Source organism: Falco naumanni, chromosome 1 (genome assembly GCF_017639655.2).
Source record: "Falco naumanni isolate bFalNau1 chromosome 1, bFalNau1.pat, whole genome shotgun sequence".
Taxonomy (NCBI): domain Eukaryota; kingdom Metazoa; phylum Chordata; class Aves; order Falconiformes; family Falconidae; genus Falco; species Falco naumanni.
In genome coordinates, this window is record NC_054054.1 from 71,982,023 (window position 1) to 71,999,786 (window position 17,764).

The 17,764-nt window shown below is 37.8% G+C and overlaps 1 long non-coding RNA gene across 1 annotated transcript in view; it reads left to right on the plus strand.

Moving 5' to 3' along the window:
* Positions 1-12,759: 12,759 nt before the first annotated feature.
* LOC121090510 overlaps positions 12,760-17,764 on the plus strand; it is a 52,910-nt gene continuing 47,905 nt past the window's right edge. The window contains exon 1 of the long non-coding RNA XR_005828598.1: positions 12,760-12,905. This is a non-coding gene — a long non-coding RNA (uncharacterized LOC121090510). The remainder of the gene's footprint in view (positions 12,906-17,764) is intronic.

Below are 17,764 nucleotides of genomic sequence, written 5' to 3' on the forward strand. Positions count from 1 at the left end.
AGGAGTTGTAGGGTAGGTAAGTTAACCTTCTATGGAGAGAAAGAAATCATTAGCATTAAAAAAGGAGGTATATACTTCAGCTGTATTGGAGGTAAATTTTGAAGATGTCCTACAAATAACTGAGTGAAGGTTAAGTTTGAACAGTAGAGACATCTGAAACAAGCAGGAGAATTTTAGATGCTTAAAAACAATGAGAAGGAAAAAAGCTGGTCCAGCCATTGTGAGACTGTGTTGCTTTATTAATGCCGAGACTTTATATTGCCTACTCCAAGTATGATGTGCCAAATTGAAACAATTGTGTAAGTACAGCCAGCTGCTGTGCTGGCCTGCAGTTTGTTGGATGACTCTGCTCGAGTTTCATTAGCTTATACTAAGGAGGAAAAAGGGAGGGATTTGTATGATATGTATGCTAGTGTGTCTTAGTGTGCAAAGATTAACCCACTCGGCATGGACATGATGATACAGTGGAACAGTTGTTTTCTGCTATAGTAAGTGGTTTTAGAAGTGCACAGATGGATTTATCTCAGGAAAATGAATCTCATTATGTTTTCTTTGATTTGGTTCAGACGGGTATGAGATTGAGACTTTGATGATAAACTCTTAATTTTAGTTTTTGGTCTCTGTTCAAATATAAGGTCTTTTTTTAATTATTATTATTATACCCTAAGTTTTCCAGATTTTGCAGAAAAAATATCTGTATCTGTTAGAAAAGCCCTTTGAAAAGGGTAACCACTTTGCTAAGAATTGTCCAACCTTTTCCACAGTGCTGCAGCAAACACACAATGAGAGATTGTGTGTTTTGTTTCAAAAGTGCATCATTCACTGTGAAGGAAGATAAACAACCAAAACTTGCAGAGAAAATACGTCATTATTGCTGATTCACAGCACCCAGGGCAGCAGTGAGAGCCAAGGGATTTCTGCTAAAGCCAGTAAAGAAACCATTTGCCAAGTGATGTTGGCTCATTTTGTGTTCAGGCCGCTGAGCACAGGTGCCTCTGGAAAGGTGCACAGTGTCCTTTATTTGACCCTCTTTGATGCCAGAGAAAGCTGCTTGGTTTTCCTCTATCTTTGAACTGCTGCTTGGAGTGAAAAATCTAAAAATAAAAAATTAAGAATAAAAAAAAAAAAAGAAAGAAAAAAAGAACAAAAAAGGAAGTTAATTAAAAAATTAAAAAAAAAAACAACACACCACAAAGAAAATCTGAATGGAACATGATTTCATTTCTTCAGGCTTTTGGTTTATTTTGAGATCCTAAAAAGCCTCCTTCCTTTCAGGATGAATCCACACAGTATTATTATCTTCCTGTTGGTAGTGTAGGAGGAAGTGTCCTTTTTACTAGGACAATCTGTTCTTGCTGGAAAGGAAGATTATAAACAGAACTTTATATGAATGACTATGAATGACTGAAGAGGGAAAAAGAGAAAGTGAAATGGCAGTTTTCTTATGATTTTGTTTGGGTTTTTTTTTTGGTGGGTTTTTTTTTGGTTTTTTTTTTTTTCCCTTGAAACAGTTTACTTACCTCAGCTTTAAAGGAGTGCAGCATTTTGATGGCCAGAAGCCTATCCGCAATTTTTCCTCTGAATTCTAGCTTCAAATGAATTTTCCCTGCCCTATGTCCCTGCTTCCAATGAAACAAAATAAATCTCAAGCTGAAAATTTTTACTATGTGCAGCCACTAGAGCTCCTGTCTGATTTCATGGATTTTGGACAAAATGACAAAAAAAAAAAAAAAAAAAAAAAGACATAAAGTAGAAATACTGGTATATACCAGAATGCTCCGTCAGGCACTTTCAGTAAAGCTTTGCTGCTTTGTGCCCCAGGATCTGTAATTCCTAATTGGAGTCATAGATTTGTTGTATAGTCAGAACTTGTAAATGCTGAATATTTTATAAATAACATTTTCAATAAAGTATAAACAGACTGGAAAAAATAGGCTGCAGCCTAAATAAATGCTCATTTACTTTAGACAGAAGTTGAAGTTAAGGATACATGGTCAAAAAAAGCTAGGCTTGGATTACACAATTTTTCTTCCAAAATAAAAAAACCTAAGTACAAAAGACCATTGTTCTTCCTATCTATTGGGTGAGATTACATGAAAGTTTTATTGTAATTTGTTCCCTTTAGTACCCTTTAGTATGTTATATTAGTTAAAACTGCACTGTTACTAGCATTACTTTGTTCATTTCTTTTGCTTTAAGTTATTTATGAAAGTAACCCATTTATGAAGTCTCATTTTTTGCTTAGAAACAGATGTTAGGTAATGGTAAATCAAATTCTACACATCCCTGCATGAAAACCGTTGCGGTTATTTTAGCTTTGCACTGTACAGGTGCTTTGTCATTGAAATATGGACGATATCTCTAGCTAGATTTTATTGTCACATTTTTTTGCTTTGTGTGGGTCTTGGGACAAATGTCACTGGTTTAAATTTAAATGTAAATTATTAAAGCAACGTAGCACTAATTAAGAAGTCTGTTCTTTCTCCTGACTGTACAATTGACTTTCCCAGTGATATCTGGAGAATAGTTTAGTCTCTGTGTGCTTTAGTTTCTTCTTTGCTGGTTTCTGACTGCTGCTTATGTGTGTGACAAAAAGTGGGAGAGGGAAGCTCTGAACCAAAGGACTCTGCTGACATTCAATAGAAACAGAGAAGAGAGATTGTAGTTCTGATTTCTGAATATTGTAAGGATTTAGTTTTCATTCCAATATGGAACCAAAACAACATCAGAAATTCAGAAACTGTTTTAAAAAGAAGTGTGTGTGGGAAGCTATTGTTGCCCAGACAATTCTGAAATGGTATTACACATAGTCAGTAAAAGATTTTATGCAAGGGTATCTAAAAGCAAAATACTACAATACTTGAATGGAAAGCCCCATACAGATGCTTGTCAGAAAACAAGAAGCATTTCCATTACCTCTGTTGCTGCTGTATCTTGCCTTACCCAGTCAGCCTTTGGAAGCAGCCACACTTTTGAGAAGTGTACTGAAAATGTAAGATTGGCATTCCAGGTGAATATTTTCTCAGATTTTTCAGAGGGCAGCCTTCCATAATAGGGATCATTAGCAGAGATCCTCTTCCTGTCACACTTTGATTTCTAATCCCATGTAATTCAGGGTTGGTTTATAAGCTGAAACATGAAGGCATACAAGATAGCTTGCATAATTGTGAATGGTCTTCATGCTAGTCAAACAAGAAATGAATACTCTCTTGAACAAATATGCACTTCTCTTACCAACTGGTTTCAATTTTGTAAGTATTTTTAAAAGAAAATTAAGCCACTTCTTGCAGAAAATTGAATGCTAAATTTGAAATCTCATTTTCAGTTTTATTTGAATGTAATTTCAATTCAGACTACTGTGATCTGACTAATAACTTTTCCTGAGTTTTTTGTTTTGTATTTCTTCATGGAGTCTTGCTCAGGAAAAACACACATGTGCCATTTACCATATTTTGTATGTGCAAATAAATTTCTGCATGACTGTATACAGAAATGGACATTTTCTCACATTATAAATATCTGGTAAATAATAAAATTACGTGGTGTCCATGTGAGTGGACTGTAGATATCAGCACTCAGCTTAAACTGTTCCTGCCTACATCAGCCTAGCACAAGGGCTAGGGCAGTAGGACACGCTGGTGTTGCATCTGTCTTGACCTGTCCCTCTGCACAAGAACAAGTTTCAGTTTGTTTGTTCTTATGCTTGGATCTGATCTGTTGGAACACTTGACCACTGATGAATGAGTTGGGGGTGGTGTCTGGAGGGGTTGTAGTTCTCTGCAGTAACATTCTTCCTTAGTCTTGCTCACCAGAAACACAAATTGCCCCAGGATGTTCGTTAGATTTTATATAAAGTGGTAGATCATAAGGTTGTTTGATTTTGGGGTGTTTTATACATGTTTTTTTTTATGTCATTAAAAGGCGAGGAGTAAGGTTATTCAGAACCAGAGAAGTAGTGGTTCTGCCGGGTGGACTACTGGTTCAGTAGCACAAAGTGCAGGTGCCCCAGTGTTTCCTGGGAGTGAATTCGGTACAGTTAGATTTTACTATCAATTTGCGGACTTGAACAGCTATACTGTTTTTACTGCTTTGAGCAAAAATTTTCTTTTGGCCTCACACTAACAGTTTTCATCATGGTGGTAGGATATGTAGGATATTGCTGTCAGCAGGGAGCATGTATTCATTTAGCTTTCAGCTGGAATTCTCCACATCTAAAGATTCATTAATGCTTATCCCCCTTGGATATCATTCTCCAGCAGTTTAACACTACCCAGAATGGCTTTCATCCCCTGTGCCATGCTTCCTGGGATTGCTGCTCGCTGCTTCAGTTCTTTTATTGGCTCTTTGCAGCATGCCCCAGTTCTGGTTGCATGGGTTTCCATCTCACTGACCGTCCTTAATAGCTGCTCATATTTGTCACCCAGTCCAGCTGCAGTGAACATCAGATGGGTTTTCACACCTTTTTCCAACAAGGTGGTTGTTGTTGAGACTGTGGGCTAAGGGATCTGCTGGATCACACTGCTTCTGGTTACTGGAGTTGGCCACTCCACAGGCCAGCTACTGAGGGTGCACCACTTGGTGTGTAGGGAAAAAGCTCCTGCTACCATTTTATTTTGGCATTTTTTGAGCCTCTAGTGTTCTTTTCACTCATCAGCAAGTTTGCTTTGTGTTGCCTTTCTGCTATTAACACAGCAGCAATAGCCACTTGGGGATCCACTGGAGTGCAACCACTTCTGCTGGAAATCCCCCGCATTTCCCTCTAAATTACCATCATCCTGCTGAGATGTACTTGCTGCCATTAGACTTTTATACAAAGACTGGTACAAAATCAGATTTTTTAATATCACCCTATGGAATTATTCTGGAGGAAACCCAGTGTTTGTGAGACTAATTACTGACTTGTGAGACACCTTTTAAGCAGGTATGCTGCAGTGGTCCTAGTTCTCAGCTTTTTGGTGTTAAATGTTAAATTGCAACAACTTTATTCAAATTAATAGAGTGCTTCTGGATTTCCAAAATGTCATTGGGACCAAGTTATTCTTCACTTGATTCAGCACTATTATTCATAAGTATTTATTTTAATAGGAGATCAAGGTCAGTCCTTCATATCCTTATAAAAATTCTGAGGAATTTATTGACAGGTATAAACTGCCCTTCAGTTAGGCTCTGATGAAAGGCAAAAGAGTCCACCTCAGACTGGTTCTTCTGTATGTATTCAAAATTTTGGATTTTTTTTTCCTTTAGGCTATGATCTTGCAGTTGGTGGGATTCTGCCCCTGCATATTAGTAACTCTGTCATTTCTCTTGGTATAAAAAGAGGTAAACACCAAACCAAAGCCATCTAGTTTATTTTAACAAAAAAATGTAATTATAAAAATGAAAATATTAACATGTAACATAGACAACACTTCTCATGCTGTACAGCTCAAGGGTTGTTTATTACATTATTCTTAAATGATTATTTTGCTTTACAGTGCCTGACAGAAATGAATTTTGTTCTTGGAAATTACCAAAGTTGCTGAAGAATATGCTTCTGTTTTGAAAAAAGAGGTTATGGGATATCATTCTTTTTGGTCTTGATTATCAGTAACTCAGTAGAAGAGGGTGAGGAAAAATATAAAATAATTCATCTTAACTTTCACCAGGCTGTATTTGGATCTTGCCAAATGTCATGGTTTAACCCCAGCTGGCAGCTAAGCACCAGGCAGCCTCTTGCTCACTGCTCCCCCCCCCCCCCCCCACACACACACAGTGAGATGGGTGAAAGGTGAAAGTTAGAAAACTTGTAGATTGAGATAAAGACAGTCTAATGGTCAAAGCAAAAACTGTGCACAGGAGCAAAGAAAAACCACTCCCCATGGGCAGGCAGGTGTTCAGCCATCTCCCGGAAGGCAGGGCTCCATCTCGTGTAATGGTGACTTGAGAAGACAAATGCCATCACTCAGAACATCCCCCCCTTCCTCCTTCCCTCAGTTTTATATGCTGAAGCATGATGACATGTGGTATGGAATATCCCTTTGGTCACTTGGGGTCAGCTGTCCTGGTTGTGTCCCAGCCCAACTTCTGCACCTCCAGCCTTCTCACTGGTGGGGTGGGGTGAGAAACAGAAAAGGCCTTGACCCTGTGTAAGCCCAGCTGAGCAATAAGTAAACCAATCCTGTGTTATCATCAACACTGTTTTCAGCACAAATCCAGAACATAGGCTTGTAGTAGCTACTGTGAAGAATATTAAGTCTATCACAGCCAAAACCAATATACCAAGTTAGACGTGAATATTTGTCAATATCTTTTGGTATTTGCTCTGGATCCAACAAAAGGAGACTTTTTTTGACCTCTTTTTATGACACTTAATTCTGGCATACTCTCTCTTCTCTTTTGGGACCTCACATTCCCAATATGCTGAGTTTTGCTCCCTGACAGCTGCCTTCCTTCACCCTTGAATGCTCCTGTGTCACTACCATGCCCCAGTTTGGTTAAGAGGGGGCACCTCCCTGCCACCTCCTCTGTGGTGAGGTCTGTCAGGAGGGCAAATGGGAGAGAGATCCACCAAACCCCCAAATACAAGTTACCTATTTGAAATAGACATAAACATGGAAATGGCAGCGTTGGTATGTTCATATACAGTGCGCAGCCATTAATAATAAGAAAACATGCAAATTATTATCTGCCTCAATTTCAATATCTGGATTTAAAATGCTGTGCTTTAAGAGAATTTGTTTGATCAAGAGATGGTACTACAAAATAAGAGCACATTTCAGCATTGTCAATGCAGCTAATGTACCTTTCGTATACTTCAGGAATGAAACCGTCAAGTATGATGCTAGAAGTGTGTTACACCACTTCTCTCTTGTGTGTGTTATAGCTTGGTGCTTTTAAATCAACATGAATAATTATCTGTACAAAAAGGCTTCTTAAAACACTTGGAATGGTGTGGATATGCTTTTTATCTGCAAAGGTTTGGTGTCTTCTTTTAAAAGACTGTGTGTGTTTTAATGACCAGAAGATATGCTATTTGTGAATGTGAATATGTGAATTCTACATTGAGAGGAAAGGTATGGAAATTATTTACGAGAGGAAAGAAAAGATTGTTTACTTTCACCTGGTAGCATTGCTATTTTACAGCCAGTTTCTAATAGCATATTCAGGTAAAATTTTCCCAGAATTTTGACTGTTGAAGTTGGAGAAAACAGATATCCCAGGTTTGTTCAAATATTACATTTTTGTTGCTTTTGGGAGCTATGCTATTTAGGTTATGGAACTAGATGTATTTGTTTCTAAATCCAGGTTTTCATCCCAGTTTTTCAGAAGTATTTGAAATACCTTATCATTAGAAGTATATAAAAGCTGAAAAAAATATTTGCAACCAATCATCAGGGACAGTTTTATATGTTAACTGTTAGGATTCCAGGGTACTAGAATTTGAGGGGGTGGGGGAGTGTGGGGGGTGGAATTTCACCTAGTTTTGCAAATAAATTTTGCAGAAAGCCAAAACTTAGGAAAGGCAAAGTGCATAATTTTGGCCATTTTAGAATGAAATGGCTAAGATGTTTCAAAATCACTTTTTGACTACCAAACTGTAACTTCAATAGTGTTAAGAACCCAAATATGAAGCTTAATACTTGGGTTTAGACTGAACAAACCATTTAATTGAAATCCATATCAAACATGTGTTTCATCTTAAAAAAGCCAAATTCTATCCTTTGTAATTATGGCCATTTGTTCAACAGTTCTTTTTAGAACTTTTTATTCCTATTTGCCAATATTAACAGCTATTTGTTTGCATTCTTATTCTTTTAAAGAATAACATTTTGAGCAAATGATAGAAGCAGGCAGGTGACATCCACCAGATGAATAAACCACTGTTTAATTCTCAGTCCTAGGAAGTTTCTAAAACTTAAATAAATAAATAAATAAATAAATGCGTATGTCACCGTTATGATTAAAATGATAACCAAGACCCTTTGTTAAATCAATCGTATTGTCTGGAGAACTTAAGGAATCACTAAGAACACACCCTAGGACATAATCTGGTCAGTGATGGGGAAAGGGATAAGTCATGTAAGGAATCACTAAGAACACACCCTAGGACATAATCTGGTCAGTGATGGGGAAAGGGATAAGTCATGTATGCTATGAAGCCTGCACAATTCAGTTTGCAGCCTGGCATTGCTGTTATTTGTCTCCTAATAAATCTAGAAGGAGGTAATAATGTCCAGTGCTATAGCTGCACATAAGTAAATTGCAATTGTTTTAGTTTTTATGATTTATCTATCAGAAATTACTGCAGGAAAGTTTGCATGATCTCTAATTCATAAGTGAACTATTAAGTAAAGAGTTGGGCATGCAACAGATGATCACAGTAGTGGAGAAGCAGTAGCTTACCACCTCTAATGCTGAACAAGCTGTTAGCAATGCTAGTCTGAGTGTGTGTCTCTGTGGGGTTTGGAAGTTGTGGAACATGCACATCTATGGTGGTAGCACCCTCTGTCACAGCTTCCTTGCAGGTGATAGATGCCAAATACTTCCAGCTGCTAAAATGGGGACAGGTCATCTGGCTTTTTGTGACTTTCACTTTTTCAATAATAATAATAATGTAAACTATTCCCAGACTGAAATATAAAATAAACAATCCTACCGTTTGTTTCCTTGGTGTAAAAGATGTTTGCTGGTGCACTGCATTTAAGAATGGTAAGATCTTGCTAGCACTGCTCCTGGTAAAACTGTCATTTGTTTCAGTAAGTGGAATTAAGGCTGCTGAAATATATTCTTTGGTGAAGTATTTGGTTTTAGTATTAGCATCCCTTCACTTAAACGGCAGAAGTCTTATATAAATATCACAACATATTAAAAAAAAAAAAAAAAAGAAAAAAAAAAGGATGATGTAGCTTCAATTTCTAGATTATTGCAATAAAACTGAGTGATAGAAGCAACTCCTTTTCCTCCAGGAGTATAAAAAAGGAGTGAACAGAGTAGGTTTGTTCTAGGAGTAAGGTTAAAACTCTTAGGAATGGATTCGCAGATCGGTATCCTAAAGGGAATGAAGGCATTTCTCTTCCTTAAGGCAGGTACCAACACTCTGGAGAGGTGAGATTTCTTGAGCACCTGCAGGGTTAGTATTTCCTAGTAACTAGATCAAGGTAACTGCCTGCCTTCTGTGCACATAGTTTAGATGTTCTTGCATGCACTGTAATAAATTATTAACTCTAGAAATCAGGGTGTTTTTTTTCAGTCTTGAGCTTCTTTACTGTGCCACCTCCCTGGAAACTTCCCAAATCCCTCACTGGAACCAGTCCATATGCAATGAAAATATACTTCTCTCCCCATGGTCTGTACAATGCATGCATATTTTTTCTCTCTCTTGCAAGCTCTCACACAAATTAAACTGTAATTATGAATCTGTATCAGGTATCAAATCAAAATGCTAGCTACTAAACCACAGATTACAGCAGTAATCCCCCCTGCCTGACAATCCCTAGTCCTTTGTGAACAATTGGGCCATTTATTACTCTACTAGTCTAAACAATTGTATCATAATAGCTGAAGTGAAACATTGCCACATAAATCAAGGTGCTTGCTTTTTCTAGTGTCTTCAAGGCATTCAGCTCAAGGTGATGTAAAAAAATTCTAGCTGGACTACAGAAATATGAAAAATGTAAGAGAACTTGCTGTGTGCTCTGTGAGGTGCTGGTCATAAATTAGACCCTACGGTGTTATGTCGTACAAACTAGTCAGTAACATTGCAAGCAGTTATTTCCCAGGAAGCTGGGACAAATAGGTTTATTATTATTTTTTCATGCACACCTGTTTTGTTTTGTTTTTTGGTATGTAATTTCAACCTTTTTCTTAAAAATTGTTTTTTCCTCCCCACCCCTCCCACCACTATGTTTTCCTTCTGAAATTCTCGGGATAAATCCAGAGGAGTTGTGGTAAGGAGAGACTGTGTGAAAATTACTGATGCTTAGATGCGGTTGAACTGAAGAAACAGAGGGTTGCTGGACCAGGATCTGATCTTCATTAGGATGACAGGGAAAAAAAAAAAAAAAAGCAGCTGATTTTAGTGGAGCTATTCCGTGTTTCTACGGATATATAGAGGAAGCAGAATAAAGCCCAGTCACGGACCTAGGATTTTCATTCCTATCATACTACTTGCTGTATTTCCAAATTTTCTCCTAGATAAATATACAACAACTGGTGGAGTTAAAGGGTGCTAGAGATATTAAATAGCTTCATTTGGAAGAAGTTGGATTTAGGATCTACTTAAGGACTGATGAGCTGAATATATTTCACTGATGGAGAAAAAAAAAAAAAAAACCAAAACTCAAAAAAAGCTTAGAGCAGCAGGATCCAGTAACAACTGAGTGGGGGAAGGAATGTGTAAAACCCTTTTACCCTTCATTTTTTCACTTTGTTACTGTTTTGCCAAGCCAGGGAAATTCCTAGTCCTTTGTTTCTGGGAAACATTTATACCAGTGCAAACATTGCTGCTGAGTCTGTGAAGGCAGGTTTAAAGCTTTGTACAACAATGCTGCCCTGAACTTGAGCTCTGTGCAAATGAATGGAGGAGAGAAAAACACTGCAAAAGGCAGACTTGCACATAAACGCAACAGCCTTTTCTAGGCGCTTACTCAGTTAGTACTTCTCTGGCAATAGCCAGCCCCTCCAACAGCCCCAGCAAAGACTCATCCACTGCTCCAAATCTGCCTGTAAGTACATATTGTGCATTCCCTCTTTTTCCCATCCTAGCCTTAGCTATTTTGTGTATCAAAGACTAGGCAAGTCAGGAGCCACAGTGCTTCGAATTAGGTTTTAATCTGCTGCTGCTGCTGCCTCTCAGCTCTGTCATATTGCTTTTATTCACAGTGTCTTTCCCAAACAATAACATAAAGTACTCCTTGGAGAGTAGGTTCAAGAAGTAACTAACACTCAGGTTCATTAGGAAGTGTGTTTGTGAGCAAGCTTCAGGTTTTTCCATAACCCTTGACTAATTTTTTTTGTTTTATTTTTTGCAAATGCATCCTGTGGGTAAAATTTGTGACTTAATTTGAAATTGCATTGCATTCTGTCATTACCTGTCTTGTTCCCCCACTTTACTAGTTTCCATGTTTCTGATAGATTTATGGGAAAAAAAGGCTTTTGCAATGAGGATTTCACTCATCTCTGTTTATTCTTCGCTAATACAAAAAATACAAACATAATAACCACTCTCTTCTCCTATGTCTGGTTTATTTAATGGATTTTATCATGGATATAAGTTCATAATTTAATTCCCTACATGTATTTCCAGCATGTAATTAATGTCAGCCTGGGAAATATTCCTTTAGTAGTTTCCATGATGGAAAAGTTGATATATTTATCACAGCATTCCAGTTCTACAGAAATTAACAATTCTTTCTTTTTTACTTTTTGCTACTGAAATCACAGAAACATACTTAATTTAAAACAAAACAAACAAAAAAAAAAAAAAAAAGGTGAGAAAAATACAGAGAGCTAGACAGGACTCTGTGAGGAAGAGCAGGGCTCCATAATGAACTAGGCCACTTAGAATAGGCTTTTTCGAGAGGTTTGTGAATAAGTGTTCAAATAAGAGCCTTGAATTGACCTTATTTTCCTGTTGGTTACTGTGCTTTCCAGATTAAAAGCTGTTTTCTTTTATTGAAATCGAAAAGTGCCAAACATTGAACTTGCTTTGTAAGGCATTCATCAAGAGAGAAAATATTTCAGTGCAATGACATGACCTGACATTTTAAAGCAGATAACAAATGACACCTTGTCAATGCCACCAATTTATTATTCCCTCTCTTGTACCTCTGTGTCGCAGTGGGATACTACATTCTTTTTAATCATGGGCCTGTGTTAAACAAATTTTTACTAGAAAAGAATATAAAACACCCCTAGTTGTTTCCCACTCACTGACCTCCCAGCCATCCCACTGTAACATATAAAGACAAAGGCTGCATTAAATTTTTCATTATTTTATCCAATTTCTGATCCAATTATGTGAGGCTCTTCCATCACTAACATGAATGTATATGCTATAACGTCAACTGCTGCACATTAATCAGGCCTTTTTTTTTTGTTCAGTGGACACTGGTGCTAAATCATCTCACTGAAAAAAAGTGGGACAAGAAAGAGATGTAAATGAATAAGGAGGAAACTCTTTTTCGTGCAGTTACAGCAGGAAATCACTGGAGTGGGTGGCTTTCCAATCAAGCCCACAGAGACCTGGAAATGAACCAAGTTGTTCTGCACCTTTCATTTTCACCTAATTAACAAAAAAGAGATGCTTCTTCCCATGGCTTCACTGTTCACTACTTCTCATAAGCCTGCATCAGCCACTTGAACTGTGGTTAGATGCTGGTCTTGTTTAATTCTTGTAATGAATACACCAGTAAAGCTGAAAATGTTTGGTGTTATTAAGGTTGATTTCTGGAAATGTGATAGAAGAAAGGCTTCTACTGGGAGGCATGTCTCTCTCATTGGAGTCTGGAGTGTTATTTTGGATACTGTGCAATTTTAGGAGCGAGTGAGAGTTAGGGTTTCAGGTGAGAAATACACAATAGCTTCTAAGTTTAATATTTAATTTATTTCATTGAACAGGGAGAACAAGATCCTCCATGTGATTTCTGCCTCTTAAGGGTCTTGGTCTCCAATTCAGGTCAGAGTTTAAGGTTATACTTATAATTAGCACTGGTAGGCATAAGCAGCTTAGAAGCTAGAGCACTGGGGGATTTTCCTGGGTCTTCAGAGTCAAGACTAGGGGTGACTTATATGGAGGAAACCAAAAAGTTCAAGAGAACAAAGCCATATTGGGTTGTGCAGACCCTTGAATTTGCAGCAAAGCCTGGTATTAGAAGAGGCGAACCCATTTTCTCAGGTTTTGGTATGGTTGCCTGGATATCTGGAAGGTCAGTTTTAGCTTGAACAACCCCATAGTTTCAGGAATATAAATGTTTCCTGGATTTCACATGACTTGAAAAGAGTGGCTGTTTACAGGGACATTGGCTTGTCTTTCTTCTTTGATACTCCATAGATTGAAATTAACCTTAATTTTAGAGTTACATTTGTGGTGATTAGGAATTCTTCTGAGTGCAGCATCTTCTCAAAAATCTTTTAACACAAACTGTTATACCCAACTTCAGGACTAGTTAGTTTTCTTGTGGTTGCACTTTTGTTTGTTTAGTTTTATTTTTGATTTTGTTTTCTTTTTTTTCCCCCTGATATTAATTTAGCATTAAGTCTGTGATAGGAAGGAATAGTTTGCATCGCGTAATGTATGTATCTCATAATTGTTGGATGCATATTTGAAACCTTTTCCACAATAATTGGAAAAAAAATATGTGGGTATGACATTCAGCACAAAATAAGTGGGGGGACTTGACTTGTTTTTCAGCCTTTGAAGTACTTGTGTTTATATTCTTTACTTTTTGAAATACCCAAGGAAATCTCTAGTCAAAGAGTTGTTAGAGCAAATAGACACTGAAACCAATACTAGATTTTTAAGAAAAGAGAGCATTTGGACTTTCAAGTTTAAATAGCAGAGTTTTATTCTTTTATGGATCAAACACCTTCCATGGTTAAAAGTATCATGGCTTTTAATACACAGTTTATGATTTCTGTTATTTCTTCTGCATAATGCAAACATCTTAACTATCACAGTAAATACAGGCATCTTAAATTTATGGTGTATTTGATTTCATTCAGCTGTGTCAGACAACAGCTCTGTATTATACTGCAGCATAAATAAGTATATATACAATATGGTAGTTAATACTTAGACTACAAATTATAGATGTACATTTAAACTAAAATAAAATCCAAAATCCAGCACTGGGAATGAAAGGCAGTGTTATGATTTTTTTTTTCTTTCCATTTCCTTAAGGTGAAATCCAGGGTTATTACTTCCAGGGTGGCTTTTACCTCAGGGATAACATGGCCCATTTTCACCAGAATTTCAGAGGCTTTCATACAGCTTTTCTTTGTTATCTTCTCTTGATGGTGACATGCAGTGGCAGCGTATCACAACAGAGGTAACCTGCAAACCTCCTGCAAACTGTTGCAACACCTAAGTTACAATATGTAAAAGCCTCTTACAGCATGTAAGAGGCTGCCAGGACATAGCTTTTAAGAAGTGGTCAGAGTTATTGCAGTGTTCTCATGCTGTCAGGCAGTCGTGCCAAAGCCCTCAGTGGGCTATACACAGGCTCACGGAGACAGAATGGGACAGACTGGGCTGAGTGCAAGATGAAACTTGAAGCCCAGTTTCCTGCTTTCTTAACGCTGGTGCTGTGAAATAGGACAAATACAGCCTGATCACCTTCAAGTTAACATGTTGGTGTAGCAACAACCAGGAGAGAGGTTTCAAGGATGGAGTGCAGCATCAGTTAAATGTCACCATGGGTGACTGGCTGGTTTAGGCTGCTTAAAGAGAATTAATATTTAACAATTGAATTACCTGTGTCACTCATCGCTTCAACTTTGTTGGTTTAGAAGAAATACTAGTGGATGATGGCAGTGGGAGGCATACTGAGTGAAAGGGTTAAAAGACTCTATGTTGCAAAAATAACATAAAGATAGATATAAAAAAAAAAAAGAGTTGTCTTATAAAGAAAATCTCGTTTCTCTAACTTTGCCATCCTTAGTGTATTAGGGAGTAATATCTATGATACAGATGTAATATGGTATATGAGTTTCCATATTTGGCTAAACCTTCTACTCAAGTAAAGCTCCCTAGTGCAGCTAAGTCTGGTCAGCTGAGGATAAGAATGAGCGACTGAAATAAATAACTTTTTCTTCTTTCTAAGTAACAGCTTTTTGGCAGTCTTGGTAAGAGCACAGCCAGAAATGTGTGCAGTTTGGGACTTCTCATCACAAAACTGAAGTTAACAGGTTAGATGAGATTCAGGAGAGGACAGCTAAAATGCAGATAAACCAACATGCAGTTATGTCTGGAATAACAGACAGATGTGGCTACAGACCACTATGGTGGGGGTAAAAGAAGAGTGCTGGGTCGTATATAATTTTTTATATACTTTGTCAAAGAGAGAGCTTTGTTGTCTTCAGGAGGCTTTGACTCAAGCATTATTTAATCAACAGTAGGTAAAGAGTAGGTAAAGGTATACCTCTGTAATATAAATACTTTACTAAAAAGCACAAGGAGGACTTGCTTAATAATGATGTCAGAATAAGGAGTAGAAGCTTCAAGAACAATAAAGGGAAGGAGAAAGATATTTTTTTTATTATTTTTTTTTAGTAATTGGTAAAACTGAACAGCAATTCAAAATAGAAATTGCTACAAACAGAAGAACATTTCCTAAAGACAGTGACCTTCAGGCATGATACCATGACCTGACTGGCACTGGTGTCAATCCAGGAACATTCTGCTGAAGCCTGGAGTTACTCTGACTGGTAATGGGAAGCAAAATCTGCCCTCAGGAGATTTATTCTGCAGAGTAGGCAGGATAGTAAAATCAACTGCAGAGTGAGAACTCAGCATTTTTTGTTATGGGAAACTTCTAAAACAGCCAAGGTAAAATCCCGTTGATCTTAGCGCTAAGTAGAAATCATGGTGGAATACAAAAGTGTGAACTCACTTCAAGGCCGTGATTTTCATGTCCTTTCAAACCTCACCTTTTTTTTGTGAACTGTGCATATATTCAGTTTAATAATTCTACTTTGTGCTCTTTGTCTTCACATTTAGTCCTTATCAGCTTCCAACAACACTACTTCACATGTAGCTCTATCAAGTTTCCCAAAGCATTGTCTCTGGAAATCTTTGCAGACCTACAGCTCCCAATTTGTCTGCATTCATGTTTTGGTATCCTATTAAAACAAAATCTAGCTTCTGCCACAGCAGCATAATCCTCAATAAAAGCAGTCAAAACTTCCAGATGATAGGCTGAAATCAGCGATTACAACAGAAAAAAGTGAAGTTATTTATATGATTAATAGCACCATATTAAATGCGATAACCTAGAAAGAGAAATGAGAAGACTGGATAATCTGAGTACTGCAAGTGGCCCATCACAACCTTGAAGTTCAGACAGGGTACGTTCAGGACCCTGTTTTCTCCTGTAGATATTGGATTTGGTTGTTGGTTGTTTTTTTTTTTGTCAACTTTGGTGGCATTTATACCGGTATAAAATTGTGTAAGGGAAAAATTCAGTGTCTGGTTTCTGAGGATTAAAGGGAAAATATTACAGTGGTCTCCTGTTTCATTTCTGAATGCAGGTCTACCATGTACGCTGCTCCAGATATCTGCAACTGAGCTCACACGCATGCAACTTGGGAGGGTAGGAGGTCACCCTTGCCGCAAAGCCTCTTATTGAGGGGATCTTGTTAATCCATACAGCCTGGTTCAAACTAATTAGGATGGATATGGACACTGTAAAGAGAAAAATAGGCCACCTGTCCTTGAGAAATCCCCAGGGACACGGGAGTGGAGAGATAGCTGCACAATTGCTGACTCCAAGGAAGGATCTGCAACAAACTGCAGAGTGTCACTTCCAGCACCTTCTGGCATACCTGATGAAAAGCAATGGCTTTCAACTTTTAAAGGTGAACTACAAGAGCAAAGCAAAAGTTAAACCTAATTAAGCACCAGTTTCTATGCTGAGGTCTTCCTCTGAGAAGACAGTGTGGGACAGTGTGAAGAAAAGGACATGATAAGCCACTTTTTTGTGTTTTGGTTTGGTTTGGTTTGGGGTTTTTTTTGTATGCCCATGGACCCTTCTCAGGCTGTGTTTACTCTGCAAACACGTCATCATTCAACTATGTAAATACCATTTTGTTTTTCCTGTGAACTGCAATCTTGATTATTATTTTGTTAAATACATATACTTTTTATTTTCTTCACTTAGGAAGAGGAAAGGTGTCACAGCAGTTTATCTAACCAGTTCTTGCTCTGAATTCTTCTAAGCAAGGCAGAGTTTGACCCAAGATTTTAAAAAAGAAAGGGTAATTTAATGAAACTTGCATAATTCTCTGAGGGGAGAGTTGTTTTCTATAGTTCTTATTAGTCAGTTCTTGATGATGTGATCCCAGAAAGAAAACTAAAAAATTCCTAATACCCCAAAGCCACACCCTTTCTCCCCAATATAAAAAAAATATAATGAAGAAAATACTTGCACTCTGTAGATCGCTCTAAGCACAGGTATGCAGAGCAAAAGACACATTTTTTTTGTTTGTTTAGGGTTTTTTTCAGGAATCACAGAATGGTTGAGGCTAGAAGGGACCTCTGGGAGTCATCTGGTCCCACAATTCTGCTCAAGCAGGGCCACCTAGACCTGATTGCCCGGGACCATGTCCAGGCAGCTTTTAGAATATCTCCAAAGATTGAGACTCCACAGCCTCCAAACATCCTGTGTTTCAGTTTGTGCCTATTGCCCCGGTCCTGTCAGTTCACGAGGATGTAGTAGTCTACAGTGAACCAAGTAGATGGAAGCTCATTTATGTGTTTTGTTCTAGTGACAAACAGAAGTGTGTAGCATGAGACCATCCCTGGCAATGTCTTTTGGTCCATTTCAGGGAAAAAGAGATGGGAGTCTGGCAGTCCACGCTGAAACATCCTCAGCACTGTCAGCCACTTAAGGATGCAGAGTTTGCCTTTCATTCCAAAGATGTGAAATATTACCTTCATTTTTCTTCCAGAATTTAGCCTTCAAACCCACAAATCTCAGCAGGAAGTACCACACCAACCTTCAAAATTGGGCAGTGGGTAGGACTTGTTACTTTCAGTTCCCTTTTAAATTACTGAGCTGCTTTTCCT